The sequence below is a fragment of the Euprymna scolopes genome, chromosome 45, assembly GCF_053919585.1.
Source record: "Euprymna scolopes isolate OS-2025 chromosome 45, ASM5391958v1, whole genome shotgun sequence".
NCBI lineage: Eukaryota > Metazoa > Mollusca > Cephalopoda > Sepiida > Sepiolidae > Euprymna > Euprymna scolopes.
Window position 1 is genome coordinate 60111155 of NC_136526.1, and position 16245 is coordinate 60127399.

Here is a 16245-nt window from a genome sequence, read left to right on the forward strand (position 1 = left end):
TGCGACATTATATTACAATGAATGTCGTCCTGCAGAAGTTAAAACTAAAGATCCGAAAATCACCCCTTCTCAAGCACATGATATAAAAACTCTAGACACCTCAAAAGCATGTGGACCTAATTGTAGAGATCGCGAAATGTAAGTAAGACTTTTACTCTAATAGTTTCTACTCCAGAACTTTGAAATTTTGGAATTCTCTTCCAGGCACCTACTTCCCCAACTAAACTGACATGCAGAATTTCAAGTGTAATTTAAATAGACATCTTGCTGCTCAACTCCTTGCAACTTCTGTCCCTGATAATAGTCTCCAACATCAAAGTGGAACTTTGCCTTGTTTTGGGGTGAAAATCAAATATAAAATTTTTTTAAAAAGGTGAGAGGTAAGATCTTCCAAACGTTTCTAAATATACAAATAAATATAAAGTATTAATCTCTACCTTAAAAATTGTAAAAATACAACGCTATTATTTTTTTAATTTTATCTTATTAAAACTTTCATGATTTTATCTTTTTATTTTGAAAAATATAACGGACAGTATTAATTTTTTAGCAGAACATTCAGAAAATTTGTGCTGTTAAATTAATTGACCGTACTAAAATTTACAATTCAAGAAAAAGTTCACACAATTAAAATAATAAAGAAATAATGAACATTAAAAATTTATAAATAGAAATCATTACCTGTTATATGAAAAATATTTGAACCTTAAGCAGTATGATTTCTTTATAACTCACAATTTATATAGGTTATATATTGATATAGGCAGTTTAGATTTTTGGGAATCGACTACAAAAATAACAAATCAACTTATTTTAGTTTAATGCAATAAAAAGATGTGAATCATTCTAATTTCTCATTGTTTAAATGTATTGAAAACATTTAAATTTTTATTGTATTTTTAACACCAAAAATCTTACATTAGTGATGTTGCAACTAATCAGAACATTCATAAAGATTACTGTGTTCAAAATAATTGACCTGACAAAAATCTACAAATGAAAAAATAAAATAAACATCACAATTGAAATAATCATTAAAAAAATAAATAACACGAAACATATTATAAATAAAAATAACTAATATTCAAAAACTATTTAAACATTAAGCAGTTTCTATTGTTTAAAAGTTACAAAAATATGTTTGAACATTTAGGCTATATGTATTTGCAGTTCAAATTTACTAGTAAATAAGTTTGTAAAAATAATAAATCACATAATTTCATTACAAGATGTGATGAAGTATGTTAAAAATGTATTCATAAAATGTCTTGTAGAAAAATATAAAAATTAATTACTACAGTATTACTAAAAATATTTCATATAATCAAATTATTCTTAGACAAAACAATGGTCCAGGGTGTTGTTGCAGAAAATACTGTTAAAATTAAAACATTTACTTTTTAAATGTTTATATATATATATATATATATATATATATATATATAAACAACATGACATTAATGCAAGTGAACTCTAGGGTTGATCCTGGGATATTTATTTTTTCAGATTTTTATAATTTTTATATAGCTGATAAAGGATAAGATCTATATCTTTAAAAGTTACACACAATTAAAATAATCATTAAAAAAATAAAGAATTTTACAAACAAAAATAATTAACTGATATTCAAAAACTATTTGGACATTAAGCAGTATGTTTTCATTAAAAGTTATACAAATATACTTGAACATTTGGCTATATGTATATGCAGTTCAAATTTACTAGTAAATAATTTTAATATAAGAATATATGATGAATTATGTTAAAAATGTATTCATAAAATGTCTAGTATAAAGATCTTATACAAATTAATTACTACAGTATTACTAAAAATATTCCATACAATCAAATTATTCTTAGACAAAACAATTATCCAGGGTATTGTTGTTGACCATATATATAAACAACATGAATGCAAGTGAATCCCATGCGTTGATCCTTGGATATTTTTTTTTCTCAGATTTTTATAAACGAACGCCCTGATGCAATTGAGTTTCAACATAAAATAGAATCAATTTAACAGAAAGACGGTTTGTTGTTATCATTATTAATTGTGTAGGTAACATCTTAAAATAATTATAAAATATGGAAGTGAAACAGCAGGTTTACGCAAAGGAACCAGTGAAGGCCAAGATATTCTTCATCATTTCCTTGGATCAATTCAGTAATTTGCTGTTCACAAATTTCACTTGGCACAAATGGACGAGACTGATAAAATTGATTTCAATGAACTTGGTCTTTTGCATGATGGGGAAAACCAGAACTTGCTTGATCAGAAGTGACTGCTAGGGCAGTAGGCCTTGATATATCCTAGGCCTTTCATAGAGTCTGGGATGAAAGTTTTCTCATGAAAATTAAATCTTACATTGTTACTGGGCCAATCATTAATATAATCAACTTCTTAAACAAGAGAAAATTCATGCTGTCCTCGGTAGTTGTACATCTACATGATGATTGCAACGTCTTGTCAGACGAGTGCCACTCCCTTAGACATTTAAAATCCATGAGCCCAAATGCCTGAGGGAGTATCTATACAAATATGATGTTACAGGGTCTTAGCTTTGTACGACAGCTAAGTCTCTCTCTCGGTTCAAAATGTTGAAATCCAGCAACAAGCAAGAGCAAGATAGCCAGCAACAAATTAAACTGCAGACCGGCTTAATGCGGGTAATGGTCTTCCGCTTTATGGTTTTTTTAAATCAGAGATTTGCTTCTCCTAGAAAGGCTGCCTTCACCACGGCTTACGGGAGCCCTATCCACCCCAATACACATATACACACACAAATATACACGGTGCTAGTTGGCCGTTGACCCAGAAAAAGAGTTCATTCGCCCTTTGTACGTCTACATAACATGATATAAACACCAGTGTGCTTCAGAATTCGACCTTTAGACTTTTATTACTCCTAATATTCATTAGGAAATTGATAAAATTGTGTCTGAGATGATATATTGTCTTGTATCTCAATAAAGACACAATTGGCAAACAAATGGTGTTATTACCTCATCTGGGCTGGTGCATCAACCACAAGTCTTTTCCTTATAGACAGAATCAAAAAAAAGCATTTCCAATCTAATAAATTTAATATCCCCAACATATCAAATAGGCAGCAGGAGCTTACTATTTACTGCATACGTTCCTAGATGCCTAAAATGTTTTCTTTTTGTTTTTATACAAAGGAGCCAACACTTATCAAGGCCTGGAGGCCACTCGAGGATAAGGGTTAATAAACGTGTGGGAGTCAATAGGAAATATCATATTCATCATTAGTAGCGAAAATTTGGTAAATTGAATGATTAAGCAGACGGCTCATCAAGAATTTGTTCATGTGAGACTTGAAGACACCATATTGTAGTCAGTTGGAAAGCAGGAAAATGAAACAGAGTTCCATAGACATGCAGTTCTAAGACAGAAACTTTGTTCAGGGAATTTACGTTTATGTTTTGGCACAGATAAAGAGTGGAGGAAATTATTGATAATGATTTTGGCACGAAAGTCAGGAAAGTGGTGACTATAGATTGGAGCTCAGACAAGCATGTGTCATGAAAATAAAGATAAAGCAAAGACAGGCTCTCAACGTATCTTCTGTAGGAAAAAGGTTGCAGGGAAGAGTAAAAGGGCATCCTCCTCTTGGCTATGAGGTTTTATTTGAACTCTGTAAAGGCAGGATAAGGTCTTTCTAGCAACTCCTGACATGATATGGCAAGAGTACTCAATCCTAGGTAGAGAATTTCATCAGCAGTGAGATATTTACTGGAACGGTAGAAGTATTGCACCATTTTTCCAGCAGCACTGGCAACAGATTTGATGTGTGCATCCATCTCAGATCAGAAGTAAAGGTCAGACACAGAAGCTTGTCAGAACATGAAGCCTTTTCGAGAGAAAGCAATTTATTTCAATTGATGCCAGACAGAAATCAGAGCGTTAATGAGGTAAAGATAGAAGCTTTGTTTTAGATGCATTAAAATTAACCAGCTACCTATTTCCCCATTGCACTGCATGCTCAAGATCAGAGCAGGGAGAATCAAAGACAACATGGTTGTATATGGCCTTTGATATGTTGCCAGAGATGTTAGTGTTGTGATTTGGGAGAACATTGGTGTAGATCAAGAAGAGAGTTGGGCCTAGAATGGACCCATGAGGGACACCAGCATTAATGCTTTGAGCTTCTGATTTCTGTCCATTAGCCACTACACTTATGAACCTATCAGAAAGAAATGATTCATTGACAAAACATTTGCAGCTATACCATAGCTGGGGATTTTCTGGAGTAGACGTTTATGGTATACTCTATCAAAGACCTTTTATATGTCAAGAGCAATTTGCCTTGAAAGGAAGCTTCCGTGAAGAGATTTGCTAATCCTATGAAATATAACTTTATCACATCTGCTGTAGATATAGCAGAATGGAAACCATACAGTATGTCAATAAGAAGCTTATTTTTGCTGAGGTGGGTGACTACTTTTCTATTTAACACAGATTCCAGCAACTTACTTATGATACACAAGAGACTGATAGGTCTATATTGAGAGGGAGATAACCGATCACCTGAATTTTTAAATACAGGACATACTGATTAGGTTTCCCGGCAATTTTCCTTAAGACAATGCTTAAACAGTTTTGTAAGTAGAGGAGCTAGTTCTAGTTAAAGCCTTTTCAGCACAATAATTTGAATGACGTCAGAACCAGTCGCTTTACTGGAACCGAGGTTTTTGATTAGCTCGCCAACATCATGCACAGATATTTTTATATCACATAGCATGTGTTCAGACAGGAGGAAATGTGGGGGCAGGGCAGCCCTGATCGCATAGAGTAGAATTACCTGCAAAGTTCTTAGCAAAGAGTTGGGCTTTCTCCATTGCTGACGACAGTACCTCAGGTCCATTGATGATGGTTGGGATAGAGCATATACTTCCATTCAGGACCTTGTTTGTTATTTGCTAAACTAATGAGAATCAACCCACTGCTCAGCAATTTAGACTTGACAGACTTAGCATAAAACTCCCTCGCATTCTTCATTACTCTTTTACAGTGATTGCTGGCAGTCCTGAAGGCAGCTTATGTTTTTGCGATAATACTTTCTTACCTAGAACTGCTAAACTTCAAATTCTCCCCTATTTTCTGCTTGACTCTTATAATTATACAGAAATTTAAATGTAATGATACCAGATATCTTACTGCTCAACTCGCTAGTGTGCCTGTAGATATAATCCTAAATAGTAGCCCCTACATCCAAGTAGAAATATGTCTTGTTTTGAGTGAATAAGAGTAAAAAAGTGAATGAATTATGTAGAGGATAATGTGATGGCAAGGGAATAAAGTTACAATTTAGAAACAGTTTAAAAGGGTTTGTTTTACAAGTGATGCTAGACATCTCTCCATCTATTCAGTGTGATAATACATTCATATTACTCAGCTTGAACCACAATCACAGGAGCAAGCAGGTCGTCAAAGTTCTCTTTTCAACACAGCAATTATTCACCCAATTTTGTTATGATATTTTGGTCATGCGAATGAATTGTTTAACTGGCTTGGTTTCAAGGTGCTGAGAATTTTTGTTCTTTCTATATATTTATTGTATTATATTTTTAAACAAATACTTAGTGATCCATTATTTTTAAGTTGTTTTTTTTTTTACTCAATTTAACCCAAGACAGAGGAGAAGCTATTTGAGTGGACACTTTTCTTACATTTAGGGACTTCAACAGTGGAAGAGTGTATTAATGTTGCTAAGCGGGTTTATCAATGATAGGTACGTCAAGGGGGCATAACGAGTTTATCAGAGCACATTACATTAACACAGTCGTAAAACACAGGGATGACAACATTGCGGTGATAGAATAGGGATTTGAGTTGACAAAGTGGAAGCTTTTATATTGCAGACCCTTTTTTGAACCCTATTCAATGAGAAGAGACTAGTGTTAGATGCACCAGCCCAGATGTGGCAACAATACTCCATACATGGGTAAATGGTGGCCTTGTAGAGGTACAGGATACTCTAGCATGATAAGGCAGGGTTTTAAGTTTCCGAGAACTTTTGTTCTTTCTGTATATTTGTTTTATTTTTAAAGCAAGACATTTGCATTAAACTGGCGATCAAAGACGTGAAAATGCTGAATGCAGATTATATATAATTGAGTAAAATCTTTGTTAGTCATTGTTTTTAAGAGACATTTTTACATTTATATGTAAAATGTATGTATATGTCACCTTTACTGGTGAGCCTGATGAAGAAATGGAAATTGATGATACCACAGAGGAAGTAGAAACACAGGTTGATATACATACACAGACCGTTATCCATCATTAAGAACATTCACGCTGCAGAACAAGAGCGCCAAGAAACTTGTCAACACAAAAACATAGAAAATTGGACAATTCTCTGGTGCACACAAAATGATCATGATAATTTATCCTGTGGTCACAGCATGGGAGATGTAGCAGGAAAAGAGTTATCAACTAATGTGTTGGAATAGTATTTAGAAGTTATCTGCCAATTGTACAGGAAGTACCAGTGAGTTATCTGTCCTTCAAGAATATATAAAAAGAGATGGAAAAGGCCGTTTTTGTTTTGAGTGGATTTAACAATGAATTGTAGAACCACGTCTTCCATATTTACATGAATTTAGTGTCTTTTGTAAAATATATGAGAAATATTTAAAAAGTAAATTGCTAACATCTACGATGTTTTATCTTCATCAAAACTAAAATAAATTCATGCGTTTTTCGTACTTTAAATAGAAATTTAGAAAATAGTTATTTTGTTTACATAAAATATTTCTACGAAGATAAAAAAATGTTTATTATATTCTGTGATTGTTAATAACTAAATGCAGAAAATTTCATGAAAATTTCCTAAATTTTGGTGAATTTTAAAGTAAAGAGAGAGGTACTTCCTGTTAATTTAAAAAAAACAAACTTTTTTATTTATTTATTTCAATATCAGTATTATTCTTCCACTTTTTTCCATATTTTCATTAAAAATAATAAAACAAAAATATAACATGTTAATATCTTCTTGTGATGTTTTTAGTAGCGGGTTATGTTAAAGTACGTAATAATAATGATAATTGCGATGCGTTCAATAAAAAATAATTTTCAAGGCACTTGAAAAAAAAAAAAAGGAAGAAATAAACCTTAAAAACAAAACTAAACAATAAAAACCCGATTAGAGTGATTTATATAGTAGCATTCTTCGTTTATATGCAATCATGAAATGTTGACTCATTTCTGTATTAAATCAAAGGCAATCATAATGGTTTCGACGCGCCCCTGTTGTAAAACAAAGGGAATCATAATGTAATAAAAAAGAGCTTCAAAAGCAATTAAATTAATAAATACTTACTTTTTGTTTGGCAATCTGTTTTTAACAAAGAAACGATTATAAGATGAGTTGATTTAAACGAGACGAGTTTGACGGGTGGAAGTCAACATTTTAAGATGGCGACCGGAAAAGCAAGTTCGCAGAAAATTAAATTTTGTGTTCATTTTATTGTGATTTCATTTATTTATTGCAAGTTCGCAGAAAATTAATTTTATTTTATTTTATTTTAATTCATATCCTTTTTTTTTTTTTTGTTGCGTTTTGTTAAATTACAAAATATTCTTTCGTTGTTAAAAATTATTGGCGATCACGCAATAAACTTACTCGAACCATTACCACGACGCACGACGCCAGTACCCTTACATATTTGGAATATATTTTTATATCATATATATATACTGAAGACGTAATCCCCCAACGTGGGTGATTACAGAAACATGTATGCACATATGTAGCCATTAATGTTTGTATAAATAAAATTAATACATATATATATATATATATATATATATATATATATATATATATATATATATATATATATATATATATATATATATATATATATATATATATATAAATTACAATAAGTTTACCAAGGTAATCAAATTTACTTGATTCTTTCGGCCTTGGCAGACGTGTTTTAAATATTCTCACGAGTGCTTTTTCTGTGCACATTTAAACTTTTCTTTTAATGATTTTGAACTCATTCCATTTGTGATTTTTTTTCTAAGGAATTCTGCCTTTTGGATCATTTTGGACCATTTGGAACTTATCTGTTGGATTGGAAGTTTTTAATTCGACCGTGTTTGGATTTTGCTATTCTTGGATTTTTTTACCCTTCACCGGACTATCCATTCATGTGAAATCTTTTTATCATTTTTTCTTTTACCTCCTATTCCCCTTACCTGACCCTTTTTTTAAACAAGAAAGATCTGTGACTTACTTGTGGTTTCATTAAATACTTTTACATGCAAAATCCGATCCCGCATTTTGCTAATTCCTACCCTCTGATGAGAAGGAGAGTATTTCTTCGAAACTCCGCGGATTAAGGACTATCCACTTATCTTGTGCTCCCTTTTTAAAATTAAATATGTTTTTAACTCTTTTTCAAAATGTTTTTAACATGTTTTATTAATCATTTGTTCATATATATATATATATATATATATATATATATATATATATATATATATATACATATATATGTATATATGTTGAAAGTCCGATAACTCTTGTATCCCTATTACCTCCCTTTTCCCTGTACATATCCCATAACCCCTTTTTGTTCTTCCCCTTTTTACAATAAAGAGTTCTCTTCATCAGTCAACACGTGTATCTATTTTCCTCCTTTGAATTCCTGTCCATTTTTGTCTCTATTTCACTAAAATGCACCACTCAACAGGTTATGGGCCCAGAACTGATAATGGAAACAGATGGAGCAGATTATCTTTCGACGGAGATGAAGCCAAATACGAAATTTTGGAAGTAAAATTCTTAGGCCATTTACGTACGCTCGGTCTAAAAGACGCCATCTTAGGCGTAAACTCTACAAATAAACACGACGATGAAAGAAATGAGGAAGCGTATGCCGAACTGGTACAGTTTCTAGACGATAAAAGCTGATCCCTGATAATGAGAGAAGCTGCAGACAATGGAAGAAAAGCTCTAAAAATATTACGCGAACATTACGCAGGAAAAGGGAAGCCTAGAGTAATTTCTTTATACACCCAACTAACGTCCCTCAAAAAGAATAGCGATGAAAGTGTCACGGACTACGTTATAAGAACAGAAACCGTTCTAACAGCCCTCAGAAATGCCGGACAGACAGTGGACGATGCTTTAATCATCGCGATGATATTAACGGGATTACCTAGCCAGTTCGACCCATTTTCTATATATGTGACTCACAGCAACAAAGAACTAACATTCCCGGTATTTAAAACCGAGCTTCACAGCTTTGAAGAGACTCTGAAGCACAAAAACGAGTCTAGCAGGGACGACGTGATGAAACTAACTTCCTCTGTTTTGAGAACTGCTATAAGCAACAACGACTGCGACGAGCGAGACACTACATGCTACATGTGTGGCGGAAAAGGGCATATATCTACAGACTGTGCCAACAACAAACGAAAAATATGGTGCAACTACTGCAAAGCCACCACTCATAAAAGAGAGTCTTGCCGCTACAAACGTAGGGATACTATGAAAAAGGCAGCGGACATTGAAGAAGAACACACGTTCACATTCAAAATAGAGGACTACCACGTGCGGAAGACGACGTCACCCACGGGTTTGCTTGTCGACGCTGGTGCCACTTCTCAAATCATTAGAGATGAGAAGAAATTCAAAAATTTCGACCAAACATTCCAGCCAGAAAACCACTACATGGAGTTAGCGGACGGAACAAAAACCAGCGGCGTTGCATTAAAAAGAGGAGACGCAGAAATACACTTAGTAGACGAAAATGGAAACCGCGTCACAGTTACTTTAAAAATGGCGTTATTGATACCTTCCTACCCACAAGACATTTTCTCCATAAAAACTGCTACTAAAAACGGAGCAACAGTCATTTTTAAAGAAAATAAAAATGAACTCGTACATAAAAACGGCAGAAGGTTCAAAATGTATGTACATAAAAGACTGTACTATTTAACGACTACACAGAATGAAACCACCGAAGACAGCTGCCATCAATGCTATGACGTCGACACGTGGCATAAAATACTCGGTCACTGTAACTACGACGACGTAACGAAACTACCCGCTGTAGTTCGTGGAATGCAAATAAAACCAAAAAATGCAAACAATAAAAATTGCAATATTTGCATTCAAGGAAAATTCCCTCAAAGCAGAAACAAACACCCAGACGAACGAGCAACCAGCATACTACATCTAGTTCACTCGGACTTAGCTGGCCCTATAAACCCGGCAGACCTAAACGGAAACCGATACGCTGTCTCGTTCACCGATGATTTCTCCGGTGCTGTATTTGTATATTTTATTAAAAATAAAAGCGACACCATACTCGCCGCCGAAAAATTCATTGCGGATATCTCACCCTACGGCGAAATAAAAATACTGAGGACAGATAACGGCTCAGAATTTAAGTCGAACGATTTCCAGAAATTAGTCCGCAAAAACAAAATTAAACATTAGACCTCAGCACCGTACTCACCTCACCAGAATGGAACAGCTGAAAGAAATTGGCGGACACTGTTCGAAATGGCGAGATGCATGATCATAGAGAGTGGATTACCCAAAACCCTGTGGACCTATGCTGTCATGACATCCGCAGTTATACGAAACAGGTGTTTCAAAAACCGCCTGAAACAAACTCCATATTACGAAATAACCAGGAGGAAACCCGACCTCTCGAAAATGCACATCTTCGGTTCGGTGTGCTACACCTACTCCAACACAAGAGGGAAACTGGACCCAAAATGTCAGAGAGGGATATTTATCGGATACGACAGAAACAGCTCAGCATACCTAATCTACCACCCTGAAAGTGGGAAAGTGTATAAACACAGACAAGTAAAATTCATCAACAACTCTGACGTAGAACAAAACCAAACTTCTCCACCAAGCAATAGTGAGGACTTCCTCCAAAGAGATTTGACAAAAAATCTAAAACCGAAAGAAGACAGAGAACAGCCTAGTGTTGATGAACCACTCAATATCATAGAAGAAAGCAGTTATACAAGCAGATACCCAGAGCGGGAACACAAGATGCCCAGCTACTTAGAGGACTATGTAACGACAGTTCAAGACGAGAGTGGTCACACACTTGTCAATCTCGACTACTGCTACAAAGTCGCACATGGTGTACCACACACCTATAAAGCAGCTACGACCTCCCCAGTAGCACACCATTGGATCAAAGCAATGCAGGAGGAAATCAATTCCTTGAAAGAAAACGACGTGTACAAGCTGACACTTCTACCCAAAGGCAAAACAACAATCAGCGGTAGATGGGTACAAAATTAAAGAAAACCCTGACGGATCCCCGAAATACAAAGCAAGATTTGTTGCAAAGAGTTACAACCAAACCAAGGGGGTAGATTATACAGAGACTTTCTCCCCAACAGCTGACATCACATCAATCTGCATACTAATGCAAGTAGCTATCCAATACGATCTCATCATACACCAAATGGACGTCAAAACGGCGTACCTCCATGCCCCAATTGACCACGAGATTTACATGGAGCAACCAGAGGGATTTGAAGTGAGATGGAAAACGGGCGAGAAACCAGTCTGTATGTTAAACAAATCCCTATATGGACTGAAACAATCGGGCAGAAATTGGAATCGAACCCTGCACGACCACCTCACCAAAAATGGTTTCATTCAGAATAGAGTGGATCATTGTGTCTACATGCGACACAACAGTGAGGAACGAATCACCATCATCTCATGGGTCGGCGATTTAATTATCGCAGCCGATAATAATGATTCGCTCAACACCACCAAGCAGATGTTGATGTCCGAATTTCAGATGAAGGACCTTGGAAAACTCCGACACTTCTTAGGGATAGACTTCGACATAACTCAAAGTCGTATACTGATGAGCCAGGAACGGTACGTCACAAAAATACTGGAAAGGTTTTATATGACCAATTGCAAACCCAGGACAACTCCATGTGAACTAAAGTGTGATCTAACCGAAAATGACTCTGACCTCATCGACCCCAGAAAGTACCGTGAAGTCGTCGGCAGCCTAATCTATCTGATGATCTGTACCAGACCAGATATAAGCTATATCGTTCGCAAGTTGTCCCAACACTTATCAAAACCGCATGAGCAGCACTGGACGGCAGCCAAACATGTACTTAGGTACATAAAAGGTACTATGCAACACCAACTATGCTATACAAGATCAAACGATCAACTCCAGTTATTCGCGTACAGCGATGCCGATTGGGCATCAAACCAATACGACAGACACGGTATATCTGGATACTGTTTCAGCCTAACAAAAGGCGGTCCACCCATTTCCTGGAAGTCAAAAAGACAACCCACGGTAGCGTTATCCACATGCGAAGCCGAATATGTGGCATTAGCAAAAACAACCCAAGAAGGTATGTACCTCACACAATTACTAAAAGAAATGGACTGGTATAAGGAATACACACCCATTAAAATATTCGAGGACAGTCAAAGCGCTATAGCACTTTCTAGAGACCCAGTGCATCGACAAAGATGCAAACACATAGACATAAAATACCATTTCATCAGGGACGCTTTGAACAACGGCAACATAAAAATTATCTATTGCCCCACAACAGACATGCTCGCAGACATCATGACCAAACCCCCAACCCGAGCAAAACTAGAAAAATTCAAACCACTTTTATTCGGGCTTTAAATTCGTTTTTTTTTTTTGCTGATGTGATGCTCTTATATATACGCGTATTCTTTCTTTATAAACACAAAAAAAAAAAATAAATAAAATAAAAATAAATAAATAAAAAATAATAATAATAATAATAATAATAATAATAATAATAATAATAATAATAATAATAATAAACAAATAAATAAATAAGTAAAAAAAAAATACGCTCACACTATAAGAGCAAGCGGGGGTGTTGAAGGTCCGATAACTCGTGTATCCCTATTACCTCCCTTTTCCCTGTACATATCCCATAACCCCTTTTTGTTCTTCCCCTTTTTACAATAAAGAGTTCTCCTCATCAGTCAACACGTGTATCTATTTTCCTCCTTTGAATTCCTGTCCATTTTTGTCTCTATTTCACTAAAATGCACCACTCAACAATATATATATATATATATATATATATATATATATATATATATATATATATATACTTGTACTTTTTGTAGTAAAAGAAATCTCATACAGTGCTCTATTATTAGGGAAAAACCTTTATATAATATAATTTATAGATGAGAGTCGGCTGAAGAGAGCCTGAGGCGGACATTAGGAGCAGTCCTCAACTACCGGGCTTGAAACCGTCGGTACCGACTACCGATGTAAATTCCTGTATATATTATACAATATATATATATATATATATATATATATATATATATATATATATATATATATATATATTGTATAATATATATATCTTGAAGAAATTTATTATCCACTTCTTCCCGTGGAAGGTAATTCTTCTTAATCAATTAGACGTTACTACTAAACTCTGAAACATCAAGGAAGAAAACAAACAAACAAAAAAGAAAAATGTGAGAAATAGAATTTATTAAATATAATGGCAAAAGGAAAAGTTCGTGGCCTCTATGGGCTGCCAAAAATGTCCATCTGGCTTAAAACTATTCTTGTAGTAGTAACCGAAAGGGGGGAGAGTGAAGGGAAAGAGAAGGAAAGAGAGATCGAGAAGGAGGAAGAAAGAAAGAAAAGGGGGGGGCACTTACTGGAAGCTTCTGGGCGCCTTTTTCCGAATAGAACATTTAGAAAGTTCGTTCTGTTTGGGTTTTATTTTACTTTCAGAGTTCGTGTTATTTAAAAGTTCTTTTTTATCAGTTCTTTTCCTGGAAACTCGTTTCCGTAGTCCTTTTTGCAAAGGTTAAAATTCCATGGAGGCAGAATATTTTAGAGTTTTCAAGTTTCTTAGAAACTTTCCAGCAGCGAATTTTCTTCTTAAACTTCAATTATCCTTTTCTCGATAATTGAATTCAGTTTTCAAGTGTCTTAGAAAACTTTGAAGCGAATTTTCTTCTCTTGGTTCTTTTCAATAATTTTAATGTCAAGACAGAGTTGTACATCACCTTAGTAAATTTCCAGGCGTCCCTATTTATCCGAGACCTTAAGGGAATGCATTCGATACTTGTTGTCTCGACGACGCCCTTTCCACAACTGCCGAATTAATTCAAAAATGTCACACACGTGCTTCAATTTAGCACGAAAACGTCTCATCCAATCAACGGGCATAAGGGAGTCAGGTGACATTAAAAAAGGGGGAAGCTAAGGAAGGGGCAGGAAGGGAGTTAAGAAGGAAGGAAGGAAAGAAGAACAGAAACAGCAGAAAAAAGAAAAGAAAAAAGGAAAAAAAGATGGTGAAAAATAATTTCCACAATATATATATATATATATATATATATATATATATATATATATATATATATATATATATATGTATATATATATATATATATATGTGCATACATACATACATATATATACATATATATATACATATATATATATATATATATATATATATATATATATATATATAAAATAAAATAAAAAAATACAATTAAATTTACTAAAATGATTTAAGATAGTAAAATTAAAGTATATTATAAATATTAAAGAATTAATATTTATAAAATTATCTCAGCCAGATGTAGAACTCGATAAAACCAAATAGGAAATAGAGCTTATAATATGAGCAAACAGTTTTAAGAAACCAGTTCAAATAACAAGATCTGCCGCTATCAATAAAAAAAAGTACTTGATTGATAAAATATTTGATGGGCTGCATGGTCTGCCCTTATTGACCCATATTTCCGCCAGGGGTCGTTAGTGGCGTTATCTCTCAAACAAGATGGTGCGTGGCTTTTTCTTCGATGAATCGTCTGATAATATTTGATTTTCTTAAATAGAAAAAAAACTACTTGATCGATTTACGTGATTTTTTTATATGACATCTTCGTGCAGTGACAAGTACGTACATTATAAAGATTTTTTTCAGATTTTTATAGGAAAAAGGATTACTTGTGGACCATTTATAGACTTGCACCATGCCTTTATATAGTTTATGCGGTAGGAGGTTGTTGAAAGAGGAATAGTGTGAGTAATTGCAATCAAAGGGGAACAACTCATGAATAACATCTCAAAACATTACAAAAACTTTTTTTTAAATTTATTAAATGTATTTGTTCGTTGCCTATATATTGACTGGAAGGCTAATTGTTCTTTCTCCCTTTTTGCGATTAATTAATGTTTTCTGTTGTGTGTGTGTGTTTCTGATGCGTTCTGTCTTTGACTATTTTCTTTATTAAATATATTTTCATAGTCATATTGTGTAGTTGTGATGATGGAAGACGAATTGTTCTATTTTCATTTATTAATTTTTTAATTTTTTTTTTTTTTTTTTTTTTACATTTGCACCCCAGACAAAAGTACACGTCCACTTTTGATGCAGGGGCTATTGTCAGGGACATAAGTTGCAGGGAGACTATGTAGAGAGTTGAGCAGCAAAATGTCTGTTCACATTAAACTTGAACTTTGCATGTCAGTACAGTTAAGGAAGCAGGAACCAGGAAGGAAATTCCAAAGTCTAGCAGTTTTGGGGAAAGATCTATTAGAGTAGGTTTTCTTACATTTAAAGATATCTATGGTGCAGGGGTAGAACTTGCTCGTCGAGAGGGGGTACAAGGGTTTGTAGTTCGTTGGGGCATCCAGCATTAAAATACATGTACAACAGAGAGAGGGCTGTAATATTTCGTCTATGGGACAAAGGATGACTCTTAGATGACAGTTCAGATTGGTGACTTTTGAATCCTGTCCAGAAGTAAGATGCAGTCAATCAACAGGCAAAAATCACTGCTCACAACAAATTCTTCCAACTGACTTTGTCGATTCTCAAACGTCAAATGATTTCTCCTTTCTCTCCCACCCACAAGTGACCTGTTTTTATGAGGCACGCACACGTGATCCCGCGAGACTTTGTTCACTACAAAACGTCACGGCCGCCATAATGAACTCTTTCTGTCTTTCTCGATGCGTGCGACTCAAAGGACAGACAGACATGAGGACGTTTGTACGGTAAGCCATTTTCCCCACACTCCTACTGATTTCATGATCACAGAGATGGCAAGGGGGGGGGTGATCGTCTTCGCCAGGTGCTTCTTCGAGGGGGGACGACACACACCTCATCTTCACTTGTGCTTTTGTCTATGGTCTGAGGGTCGAGCATCTCTG

At 34.6% G+C, this 16245-nt stretch overlaps 1 long non-coding RNA gene across 1 annotated transcript in view; it reads right to left on the bottom strand.

Moving 5' to 3' along the window:
* LOC145269790 (uncharacterized) overlaps window positions 1-7440 on the bottom strand; it is a 261099-nt gene extending 253659 nt beyond the window's left edge. The window contains exon 1 of the long non-coding RNA XR_013865240.1: window positions 7347-7440. This is a non-coding gene — a long non-coding RNA (uncharacterized LOC145269790). The remainder of the gene's footprint in view (window positions 1-7346) is intronic.
* Window positions 7441-16245: the final 8805 nt, after the last annotated feature.